The sequence below is a fragment of the Pleurodeles waltl genome, chromosome 7 (assembly GCF_031143425.1).
Source record: "Pleurodeles waltl isolate 20211129_DDA chromosome 7, aPleWal1.hap1.20221129, whole genome shotgun sequence".
Classification (NCBI taxonomy): Eukaryota; Metazoa; Chordata; class Amphibia; order Caudata; family Salamandridae; genus Pleurodeles; species Pleurodeles waltl.
Window position 1 is genome coordinate 1,518,357,693 of NC_090446.1, and position 13,341 is coordinate 1,518,371,033.

The 13,341-nt window shown below is 44.4% G+C and overlaps 1 protein-coding gene across 1 annotated transcript in view; it reads left to right on the plus strand.

The window, feature by feature from the left end:
- Window positions 1-12,018, plus strand: part of LOC138246628 (uncharacterized) — a 99,469-nt gene extending 87,451 nt beyond the window's left edge. The window contains exon 8 of the mRNA XM_069201340.1: window positions 8,038-12,018. The gene's annotated coding sequence lies outside the window, so the exon portion shown is untranslated. The remainder of the gene's footprint in view (window positions 1-8,037) is intronic.
- The last annotated feature ends 1,323 nt before the right edge of the window (window positions 12,019-13,341 follow it).

Here is a 13,341-nt window from a genome sequence, read left to right on the forward strand (position 1 = left end):
TTTTAAGCGCCGGAAGCTTGCTCTGTGCTGAAAAATCAGGGCAAACGGCACCATGGGGTGCACCAGAGGACGCCGCTGTGCAAAGTGGTTTTGCTGCCGCTAGATTAGATCTTCTACTTGACTGACAGCTTTCTCAATGCAAATGATTGAGACCGCCTGCAACCACCACATTGGGGAAATCTCGAGACCGCCTGCAACCACCACATTGGGGAAATCTCGAGACCGCCTGCAACCTCCACATTCGGGAAATCTCGAGACTGCCTGCAACCTCCACATTGGGAAAATCTCGCCGGGTGCTCTCTTAGCGCCTCTAGGGGATGTCATTTTTCGCTCTTGTTTTAGGGGACTCATTCAGGGTCGGCAAGGTTTTTTTTGTCTCAATCTCCAGCAGTCGAGCCGCAGCCTAATGGTCCGAGACCTGTTATTTTGTTCAAATGCACTGCCAAAGGGAAAATCCATATATAACCAGTTTTATTGCTGCGGAGGTGATCCGTAACTGAACTGTTGGTACCTGAGGAGTGTCTCTGGAGATTTATCCTTAAACAAAGTGCAGATGTATTCTTCACGTTGGATTTAGTCTTGTGCTCTAGCCCCTTTTAGGATCTTCTCTTTGCATGTGTGGTCCTGCAGTTTCGCCAAGCCATCTTGTAGTTTGCTTGACTCCTCTGATCTCCTCGGGCTGGTGCAATAGACTGAATCCAGTTTGATTTTGTAGGGGTTGTCCCTTATTAGTTCTGAGAAGAAACCTAAAACATAATGTTCAAAGTGTGTGCCCTCTGCCCCTTCACGGAGACCTCTGTTTTGTATATTATTCCTTGTAGAGCAGTTTTTGAGATCCTCAGTTTTCCTTGTGATTGGATCGTTTTGAGGTGGAGGGCTGTACATTTGTCTGAGGCTTTATTTCTTCTCTTTTAATGCATTTCTATGGCCTTCCACTTCCACCATTGTAGAATCCAGTGAGTCCATGCCTGTTCTCAGCACCACCATCTTTTCCCTCAGGTCCGATCTGAGGGTGTGCAGTTCCTTAGCAATATCTGCCTCAAGTTGCTTATGTAGCTCAGCTTAAAAGCTTGTAGATTTGCCAGAAACTCTGCTAACATGGCTAATGATCCATCAGCAGGGCCTACTTTCCGCATCTTCAATGTGTCTCTCCTTGGGTGAACTCTTGTGGATTCATGGAATCCGGTCTCTTTTTTCTCATATGTTGTTTGGAAGGCATAGACAGACCTCTGCGGCTGTGCGAATAAGAACTCTTGTCAATTAATCCCTGACTGGTTGCATGGTTGGGAGGTTCCAGTGACCTTGCTCCCCCGTTTTCTATCGCCACCAGACCTCAATGACTATATGGGAATGGGCGCCTTCTCTCTACGGCCAACTCTCATTCTGGCCTCCAATGTGGAATGGATATTCAATTATAGCTCAAACTCCTCTCTCCCATTAATTTCAACTCCAACTGCATCTAGCAATCTCCTTCTCCAAGGACACCATATGCAGGGTATCAAAGGTGACACCAGGTGTGCGAGATCACCAGAGTTCATTCATGTGACTCAAATGTAGGTAACCCAAGTACGGCCATCGACATAGCACTAGAGGGCTGTTCTGGCATCAGGCCAGTCTTACCAGACTCTCTGTTTTAGTAGCTGTAAGTGTTCACCCTCAGCGTTTCTCTCGAAAATCTCTTAGGTGTGTCAGAGTGAGGGATCACAGTCTTTCTGCATGTGGCAAGGCTTTGTGGCACCAATTATGGAGCTCCACAGCCTCTCATGGCCTCTTACCGGTCATGGGATCCTACACAGCTATAAGTCTGCTCTGATTTGTACTAAATTCCTGCAGGGTCCTAGGAATGCATTTACTGTTAGTAATCACTGCGGGTGTTGAGGAACTTCATCCCGCTGCTTCTGCCCTTACGAAGTTGTGTGGCCCTTCACTGGTGCAAGCTTCAAGGTCACGCAGCAGATTCAGGGAGATCTCAGTGAGTGGGAGATGGTAATCCCTCACTTGACAGGTTCTTAATTGGGGCTCCGTTAATGGATTATTGACTGCGGCATGCTGAAGCTCACTCTTTCATCTCTCTTACTACAACCCTCGGGGATCTCCATATATGTGGGTTGGGTGTCTTCCTTCAGGCCCCTCTGTGGGAGCTGGCATCCTGGTCCTTGACTCCCGAAGGCAGTAAATGGGCCTCTCCATGCAGTACCATCCAGGTTAGGGAGATCAGTCCCCAGCTGGGGACTGGTGTTTAGGTCATTTGGCCTCCGGGTGGGTGAAGGGAGCGAGCGCCAAAAAGCACCATTCCTTGGCATGAGTTCGAAGAGAAGGCTACATGCATCCCCTCAGCGGCTCCAAGAACTTGTCCCTCGGCACTGCTGATCCAGCGATGAATGAAAATGGCAACATAGGATGTTATGCTTGGCCCATTCTGGGAGCTGAACAAGGAAGCAGCCATCTTAGTCTGCACTGACGCGCCGCCTTCAAGGAAGCGGCCATCTTAGTCTGTACTGATGCGCCGCCCTCTAGTTTTTCAATTTTGCCTTCCACTAGACCTTTTCTTTCAGGTTTTGCACCTTATAAATTGTGCTATGGGAATAAATATAAATTATTTCCTTGACTTTGCATTGTCTGTTTCTCGAATGTACATTTCAGTGCTGTTTATCATAATTAATCTTATGATGGAAAGCCTTGAAAAAGCTCAAGGCCTGTGAGCTAACCAAGGGGCGAAACGTGTTCATCTGCAACATTAATTCATCAACAACTTACTCAATGGAATATATGATTTCTAATAAATGTCATTACTACTAGCAAGAACGACTGGAGACTCTCCATAATGGAACTTTCCACTTTGTCTGAAACTGTCTACCTACTTGTACTCTCTCTCTGTTATGAGGTCCCATATTGGGGATCATTTCCTCTCCTTTCTAGTCTCCAAATCTGAGATGCAGGGCCTCCTGATGTACTGATCACGCCAATTCCGGTTCTGAGTTTAGGGTGACCAGGCGTCGCGGATTTGCTAGGACAGTCCATGTTTTTAGCAGCTGTCCCAACAGATTACAGCAAATTTGGCTCATGTCTCGGTTTTCAGAGAGTGTCTATTGAGAACACTTGGGCACATGTTTATATGTTTCAATCCAGGACTAGTTAGCAGCTGTTTTCAGAAAGCACTTTCATTAACAGGCGCGATAGTGGGTTTAAAAAATGCGCTTTACTTATTTCCTCAGTGCCTCCTCTGTTTTTCTAGGTTGATGCGCGCTGTCATTCTGTGCCCTGTGGCTTCTTGAAAATAATGGTCCTTCTTCTATTTTAGTGAAATGTCCAGTTTTAAAAATTTTTTTTTATAGCTGGTCACCATATCTGAGCTATTATTTAGAAAGAAACGTTTTTAGACTCTTCCCTTGTTTTCATCCTTCGTTCCCAGACGACCAAGGTGCAATATCTGGGTAGACATTGCTCTATACAAAATTCTCATTCATTTGTGTCTGTCTAGACAGATGGGGAACATTATGTCCGACAGGCACTCAGGCAGATTAGTCACTCTTCTCTGACTATTCAAACCTGCTCTTTGAAAATGGAGCACAGTAGCCGGCACTGGTGATGCGATCTGACCTGATCACCGTTGTGTCCTTGCTTAGAACCACACGACCAGCAGTGCCATTCCAACACACCGGTTGGTATGCATTTCTTTTGCATACCACAAACAAAAATACACACCATTGGGTCTGAGCGCTAAAACAGAATTGATTTTTCAGTTTGTCCGGTGTTTTTGTTTGCTTTAACAGAAAGCGATAATATTTGTATGCAAATGACTGAAGATTGCTTCTTTTGGGAACACTTGCAAATTATTTTCTTCAAACACACCTTTGAACTAGCAAAGTCGTTTTTGTGCTCTGTCAGTTTAGTTAATGAATATCTCCCTTAGCAATCTATGCATTTTATAGTGTTCACTGTTTCCTGTGAAGGATTACAAATCTCTACTGAATCATGATGTGAGGGCAGAAGAACCCCCATCTCTGGCTTGCATACCTTTCACAGCAGCAGCACCCCTTCTTTTTATTTGGGTCTTATGAGAAGAAATAGGGATGGCTTAAATTGATTCGCCACGTGTTCTCTCAGTTGGACTGCATGCCACAAGGCCTCTGAGTTATGCCTATTATAATTAATAATTTTTACGTAAATTAGAGATGAGTTCAGTGCTTATTTTGAGCCTCAGGATGCATGAGTGGCCCACTGGAACTCATTATTGGGGCCCAGCAGCAGCGGCCGCTGCAAATCTCAAGGGAAGGGGCGGGTGGGGGTGGGTGAGGGGCGTGTGGACTGGGGGGGGGGGAAATAAAAAAAAATATATATATATATAAAAAAGAAAACAAAAAACTTACTTTCTCAGATGTCGCCTCACGCTTCTCTTTTCTTCAGGTGTCCCAGCATTCCCTGGGACACCAGCACAGTCTCCCCAGCAATCCTGGCGCTGCTCTCATGCTAAACCTAGCATGAGAGTAGCACCAGGATTGGTCTGAGCGGCTCGAGCTGCCGCACACACACTGCATGGGAGTCTGTGCAGTTTCTCCACCAAGGCTACACAGCTGGGTTGGAGAAACGTAAGTACACGTGTGTTTGGGTAGCCTAAGACGGCCGTCCAAAACATACATGCGCTTTAAAGTGCATAGACTCTAGTCCCCCTCCCCCTTCCTGTGCAGCACCCCAGCCCCTCCCTGCATTTGCTGCTGGCTGAGCCAGCAACTGTAAAATAAAACAATAATTAAATATTGTTTTATTTTCCAGCTCCTGGCTCTTAGCTGGGGGGGGGATGCTCCTTCGCAACTGTGGGACCAGCACTTATTTCTCCTCATCAGACCCATCTAGAGCAAGAGAGAACCTGGAGATAGTAACTTCAAGTAAATCCAAGAGCCAATGATGCGATTATTCCAAGATTTATTCAGAGAAGAAGAAACTCCATCCACTCAGTTTCTCAGCCAGCCCAGCTTGCCCAACCCTCCCAGACTGCATCCTAACAGTCTAAGTTCTAACTGCTGGCTATGGACTGAACAGACATTCATAAAATAACATATATTAATAAATATACTTGTTAAATAATGCATGAATATCACAGAGAAAAGCAGACAAGGCTGAAAGAAAGAGAAAGATGGAAACATGGTGAGAAAGCAGGGATGAAAAGGAACGTGCAAGAATGGGGAGAGGGGAGTGTCTGGTGGTGGATGAAAGAGGCCTGGGGTGGGATCAGGACTAGAGATGCTTGGTATTCGGCAACCCGACATTCACTGGGCCAGTGGGCTTTGGACCTGACACTTATTCCTGTTCAAACTAAGCACTGTTTTATCTTGCATGTGCAGTGGGATTTTGTTTTCATGTTTGTTGAAATATCTATTTGGAAATGGATACAAAATATGTTATTGTGTTAGTCTTTTAAATTAATGACACTTTTATTTGTCTTTTCATCTGTATATATTGTTTCTTTTGCTTGCTATTATTAATCCTTTTGTTTTCCATTTTACAGTATAGCAATGTAAGTATGTATGTAACAATATAGCCCTGAAAAAGCTCATTGGCCCACTGACTGGGATGAAACACGTCACCTGTGACCTAAACCTGCACACATTAAAGCTGAGTTAGGATTTGGACTGGATGTTAATTTTCTGTTACAATCAATAAAAGTGAAACTAGTAAATTACCCAGAAATTGTTAAATCTTGTACAAGGAAAGGGCTGATATTGTAACTTTAGCTAACCAACATTAATTAAAAACATCTAAATCTATGTCCTGCAAGATAGTGCTACACAACAATTCTAAACCCATCCTCACCGTCCACTGAGTGGTAGATGATATTCTTTGTTTTTGACATTGGCAGCCATTTTGTCCTTTTTCCATGGAGGTGGCTTTGTTGTCATTTCTCTTCAAAGAGAGTCAACATATTGAGATGATCATTAGAAAAGGTATTTATCCCAAATGTAACCGGGCGTTAGGAGGGGCATTGATGTCAAATGGATTGTTAGTTATTCGTATGGGTTCTAGATTTCAGGTTTCATACGGATAACATTATTCATGAAGCAAAAGTCATGATCACAAACACGATTCATTCACACTTATGCTTATGTGGTTTGGTAGAGATGGTCGACAAGAGGATGGAGTCTGGTTGTTAGGTGAGGTGCACAGACTGTTAGTAGGAGGCTTCTGGGTGTTGGTGAGGTGCACAGCTTGTTGGTGGAAGGAACTGTGAACGCGTCCTTTTATGTTAATTTATACACATTAGGACTCGTTTTAGGCCAATGAATCTTGTGACCCAGTGGGGAGACACCGTAGGACGAGATAACTGATCAATATGTCAAGCAATATATCAATAATGTCATCAATATTTACTACCACAATGCACTTTACTTTAGACAAAGACATTAATCAAATCAACGGCGCAACCATGACCTTTCAGCCATGAATAACCACTCCTTTTGATAGAATTTTATGAATTTTATTCCCTATTGATTACAATCTACGAGCAGAAGAGTTAATCTCAATACCAGGAAGCATAAGAGCATAGTCACAATATGGCAACTGTGATAGGATTTCAGTAATGCAAGAATCACAAACATAAGAACATAGTACAGCGTGAACATAGATTAGATTACAGAAAAAGTCATATATGTGTCAATTCAGCATAGCGCAACGTCAGTCATCTGTCTATTTGCATCAGTCAGCGTGATCTCCTATCCTAACCACTAATTAGCATCAGCATGTTGGGCTTCATGCAAAACAATTTAGAACACCAATTTAGAAAACATCTAGCTATGGTCTCTATCAAAATGAGCAGTTGGTACCTAGAAAGGAAAAGCAAACAGACAAATTATAAAGCGCATTGTCATAATTACCCTCCAAGGATTAGGTCAGCACACAGGATCAGTCTTCGTCTTCAGGACATCAGTCAAACGCCATCAGTCTAAACTCATCTAAAGAACAGGGGACACTTCCCTCATAAGGAGGAGAAGCGTAAAAGGGCAGTCTATGGGGAGGATGGTTTAATAAGTCACGAAGTCACCAAACAGAGTGACAGAGTTTCTGGATAAAATCAATAGCATTCCCTACCTAGTTCTAACGACCCTTCTGTGACATGGGTTTTTATCCCTTTTCCGTAATACCTTCCCCCAAAATTCTATTGAACATTTACTATACCCCACTATCTTTAACCTATCAAATTATACATTAGGTAATTCCAATTGTCACCCCACGATAATTCATAACATTTTGATTGGTCTTCATAATTGACGCCTCCTGAGGTGGCACATCCGGGGTTACTTCACCATTTGGCACGTTTTCTCGGGTCATGAGTTCCTTTGTCCATGGTTTAAACGTCGTTGTACATTACATTAATCTTCTTTTGTTTCAACTTTGTATATAAATTCATACGAAAGCAACGAGCATGCGGATGAGAACAAAATCCGTACTGATACACTGGAATGAAGAAAAGGAACATTTGCAGGGTCATGGCCCTTTGCGAGTCAGCACACTGAAAAACTGAAAAATGCTTTTAATGTGAGAGCCAGGCAGCTAAGTCCACACTCACGCTAACTTAAGGCCTATGAGTTTTTAATATAAATGCAACATCATAAATGTTAATATAAACCTTAACATAAACAGTTTTACTCAATCATTATTAGTTCACGTTTATATATTGGTGGCTACACACATTATAGTCGTAATTCAAATGCGCGTTTAAGCAAAATCACTATTATTATCGTCTTCTATGCAACCTCGTTAAGCATTGATATGAGCATTTCATTCTAATATATGTTATTTAAACTACGCTCTCTCAGTTTCATGGTGTTGGGTGGGGTGTTCAGACCCCTGACAATGCTGATGTGGCTGCTGGTGTGGTCAGGCTTGAGGGGAGGTGGGCTGTGCATTGAGTTTGTCATACATGGAAGGGGGCAGGTGCCAATGCTTTAAATAAAAGTATCGTTTGTTTCACTGCTTGCTTCCATCTGGTCCGCCTCGTGAGTGCAGCCCACAAATGATTTTATATTCTCTCTTTATTGACAGAATCGAACATTGGTTTGACTGGCTTTGCTTCGAGATCGCAACACATCCTGGCTATGTTTGAAGAGCGAACTGATTCAGCTTTCGGCTACTTTGGCCCAATGGTTTCCCTGTTCTGTAGAGGGTGGATAAGCTTTTTGATTAAAATGTCAGGAATACTGAGTGATTCTACACCTGGTGATGGAAATCTATGTTTCAGATAAACTTTTTTATGGATTATACAGCTAAACAGATGAATTGATATATTAGTGAGGCACTGAGGGAGTTCTTTATTTTGAGCCTTGTTTAAATTTCCCTTGTTTAACTTTCCAGCCTCTAGTTGGAGCCCAGAACGTGGATGTATTTCCACTTTGTATGGAGCATCCATCCATCCATGCAGATACCACTTGAGTCAGTAGAGAATCCCAGTACATATGCATATAGCATTATAGCCAATAGGAGAAGCCCTGATGTGTACAACACACCAAGATACCCCCACACCACCAGAGGGGGCTAACACAAGTGCACCACCATTCCAGCCAATCATGAGAGAGACCCACCACAGGTGGATAGATGGTATGGGGATCCGGGTGCACAAGGGGCATTACCATTCCAGTGAAGAGTGGGAGCCCCGGCACCAATATATAGTATTCCATCTGCTATATATTCCTATCACACATAGGCATATCATTGTGTCTGCTTCAGTGGGCACCACATATGCTCATACCACTCCTGCCACCAGATAGGGCCCACTTGTATGGACAGACCACTAGAGCATTTCTCTGGACATGGATAACTATTTCAATTCTCTCGAGGGGGGTCACAACACATGTACCGTTCCTCTATGTAGTGACTTGGCGGGGCCCAACACTTGCATATTTCATTCTTTCCACTAGAGGGAGCTCACCACATGTAAATATGGTATTCCTGCCACTGGAGGGCGCCAGTGCATTCCAACCACTAGAGGCACCATCGCAACTTAATGGACATAGAACCATCTGGAAAGGGGCCCAGCGGTCATGGATGTCTGATTATAGCTCTATTTGGTAGGAAATCACACACACACAGGCGATAAGAAGAGCTTGCCCCTCTCACCAACTGAGAGTCTAGAATGGTATCCAGTCACTGGAAGGTGGAGACAAAACCTGCTTCCCAGAGTAGAGGTTACCGTTCTGTTTGAGACCAAAGCCTGCGTGGTGCAGACATTGAGCATCTCTCCCCATAAGTGACCCCTCCTGGGAGCCCATCCACGGGCCCTTCTGCCTCGGGTAACGTGGGCACTGTAGTGAAAGGAAGCTGGTCCTCCGGGCACTGTGACGTGTACTGCAGCTCAGGGGGAGGGAAATACTGGACTCATGACATAAGAAGTGCATTTGAAAGAGAGGCTGGACTCAGTTTGTGTCCTGGCCTTGGTACACAAGCTTGTCATGGCCTGGTGCCACACATGTGGGTGCCAACCTAGCAATACTCTTACCCTGCCTCTTTCACCCTTAGTGCCTGGTTAGGAGGGAATGCTTTGCTGATTTAGCAGTTCTGCACTTTAATATTTACATCTGCAGTTGTTTTGTAAGTTTTATATAAATTGTCGTCATGGACTTTGCTTTAAATTTTGAGGTTTAAACAGCTTTTTACTCTAAAAGCCTTTTCTGAGCAGTGGAGTCCGATATTCCTAAGGGTTTGGGGACTTGTTCTGCTTGGGTTCTGTTTAGTTCTTAAGTTCTGTTTGCTTTTTGAAAATGTTCCCAGTTCTGTTTGGTTCATATGATGTTTGCATGGGTTTGTGGTGCTTTGAGATGTGGTTACTGTAGATGCTTTATCCCTAGAAATGTGCTGGTTGTGTTCTCTTCCATTCTTGAGCTCTACTGGGTGCAGTTTGTTTGTTTGACAGGAGCAGAAAGGAAGGGAGGGAAAAGCCAAGGCAATGACTTGTTTATTCTGCTCTAAAAGAGCACTTGGGCTTTAATACTGACCCAATACCAGTGATGCATCAGGCGAGGGCTTACCAGAATAATGTGAAGATTTGTTGAAGGCAAAGAAACATGAACCAAGGGCAAAAAGACGGGGCGGATTCAAATACTGAGAGAGTTAGAGGTAAGTGCGAGGCCAGGCTGCCAGAGTGCAAATCAGCAAGGAACTTAACCTGCATTATCGAACTTTCATTGAACTAAGCAGTGCATTCTGGAAGTTGTAGTCTGTGTGCCTGTCTTGAGCCAATTGAATTAAGTTACAGGCACATGGGCCTGGTTTATAAAAAAAGATGGCAACGGGAGCACGTGACTATAGGGTTGTAGCACCCTATACATAAGACAGAGGAGCAGTCCACATGAAGGGACAAGTTTATAATATCAGTGAAAGAAGAACTGGGTTGACACTGAAAACATGGTTGTAGGTTAAATGTGTGCTAAAGATCACAGCAGCTCTTCCCCTCAGAGGCATTTTTGTAAGGGATGCTCAAATCAAAAGCTTTCTGCAAAACCATGATTATGTAAAGAGGACTTTCATTCAGCAGTGGCTGCAGAAGGAAGGCAGATTGTGGACAGACTGACGCGGGAGCTCTCAGTGCATCAGGGCGGCCACATCTCCTACTGGGTAGCAAGGACTGAGTGTATTGGCTCCGTGCACCCGGTGTATCAGGGTTGGCTCCTGCTGCACTGTAGCGCCTTGACACACTGGGCCGGGGCTTCAAAAACATTGTTGCTAACTGGTTTTCTTGCACGACAGCAATGGGCTGAATAAACCATTTGAAAGGTTAAGGTTCCTTATTTTAGAGGTTGCTCTTCTTCCATGGCAGGGGCCTGGGCACAGTGTTCTGTGGGGCCAAGACCCAAGCTGTAATCTTTCTACCTCTCTAAAGGGGGCCAGAGACAGCGATGTACAACTCTAGTGTGACAGGAGAGGGCTGGACTCAACCTTTGCAGGGTCTTTATTTGCACACGATTTAGCAGGCCTGGTATCGCAGCATGGTTTGGACAACATTATTGAGCTGGTCTGGTACCACAGCGTGGGCTAGATATGATGATTGAGCTGGTCTAGAACCGCAGTGTGAGGCTAGATATAATGATTGAGAAGATCTAGCACCGCAGCATGGGTTAGACATGATTGAGCTGGTCTAGAACCACAGCATGGGGCTGAATATGATGATTGAGCAGATCTGGCACCGCAGCATGGGTTGAACATGATGAGTGAGCTGGACAAGTACCACAGTTTGCGGTTGGATATGACTGAGGATGTCAGGCACCACAGCATAAGGTTGGATATGATGCAAGAGGAGGTCCAGTACCACAGCAGGGGGTTGGACATGATAATTGAGCTGGTCTACCGCAGCATTAGATATGACTGAGGATTTCAGGCACCACAGCATATAGTTGCACCTGATTGAGGATGTCTGGCGCCACAGCATGGGGTTGGACATGATGATTGAAGATGGTAGGGCCCACATCTTGGCATTGGATGTGGTAATGCAGAAGGTGTGGTAACACATCAGGGGTTCAAGATGTCCTCCACCTCCGCATGATGATTTAGACGGTCTGGGACCACTGAAGGAAGATGGATAGAATTTTTGAGACATCTGTTACCGTTGCAGGAGGTGGACACAGTGAGCGAGGAGGTAGGATACCGTGGGAGGACCATAAGAGGAGGCTGGATTCAACATCTGATCCAGGACTCCCAGTCCTTCAGTTCTACGGAAAGTGCAGCCATGGTTCACTTCTAGGTTGCAACAGAATAAGTCCAGAGTTAGATGGCCCCAGTATGGATGCCCCCAGAGTGAGAGGTGCTGGCCTTATATTGTACAACAGTGAACGCATGCATAGGATGGAAGAGGACTCCACTGATCAGAAAAAAAGCAATCAAAGACTATGAGAACCGAGAGATCAGGAGTGTGATGGGTTTTAGTGACACTGTCTTTTATGGGAATCTTTTCTAATCACTTGTAAGTGCACTCTCTTTCTAAAATGGCAAATAAATAAAGTGTGAAAAGCTGCCTTTGGTGGCAGAAATGTAAAACAGTTGCTTTTTGGCTGGCTTCTTTTTGTTGCATTTAGTGTGGTGTTGAAGTTTTTCATTGTAAGTTATTGTTTCACTGTCTTAAGAAGTGGATTACAACATTTTAATTATGAACTGTTCCTTACTATGGGCTTTGGCATTCAATGCCCCTTGGGTTTTTAATGGAAAACCTCACATGCTCCTAGAAGGGCATATGAGGTTTGAGCTCCGTGAAAATACACTGGCTCTAAAAATCATGTGCCCTCTATGGGCAAAGCAGCACTTGTGGAGTATTTAATATCAACAACCTATGTATTTGATTACCTAGAACATGAGGTACAAAGTAAAGCAGACTTTTTAATTCATCTAAATTCTAAAAATGCCATTAAATGAGCTAGGACACCATGGGTCTTCCAGAACAGAGTTTTCATGTAGATAACTAAAAAGGGTGTGAAGGTAAAAAGTCAGAATATTGCCAGCAAAACCTTAAAAATCCCAACTGCAAGCTCCATTGACATACTATAGCCTTACTAACTGTTGTTGCCTAATGTGCGCTTCAATGTAGATGCAGAATAGATTAATGGGAATATGATGCATTCTCCGTGTAAAAAATCAGATGCATTGTGACTCCACTCTTAGTTTGCAATGCCCAAGGAGACAGACTCCATCTTAACCTGTTTTTTCCTGCTATTGGGCAGGGACGTGTCCTGCTGTGGCTCTGAGACTCTGTTTTCCATGTTTCTTTCCGGTGACTGGGTAAAACATTAGTCCTCGGTGCTACACAAGCTTTTCACTGAGGTGCATAGGGACAGGGTTGTTCTCAGAGCCAACCCAAAGTTCTCCCCAAAGTGGTTTCCCTTTTCCACCTCAACCAGACTATAGAAATCCCAGTCTTCTTCCCTAAACCAGCCTTGGTAGCAGAGAGACCTCTCCACATCCTAGATGATAAGCTTTCATATACTACATCGGCAGGACCAAGCACTTCTGCAAAGCTGACCAGTCATTCATAGCCTTCGCCAAACCCCACAAAGGCCAGCATGCTTCTAAGGTGGCTTTTGCCAGCTGGATAGTCAAGTGCCTCCTGGCTGGCTGTCATAAAGACCAATGAGTCTTCCCTGTCACTCCCAGCGCGCACTTTACATACAAGAAAGGAGGAACCATTACCTTCCCTGACAATATCCTGCTAGCTGTGAAGTAGCCACTTGGTTAACTCCACACCAAGCACTACTAGGTGGATAACTTAGCCCACCAACGGGGGGTGGGTGGTTGGCCAGACAGTCTTTCAGATGTCTGCATCATCCACACGCTAGCCACCTCTTGCAGGGGAGAACTGCTTTACAGTCT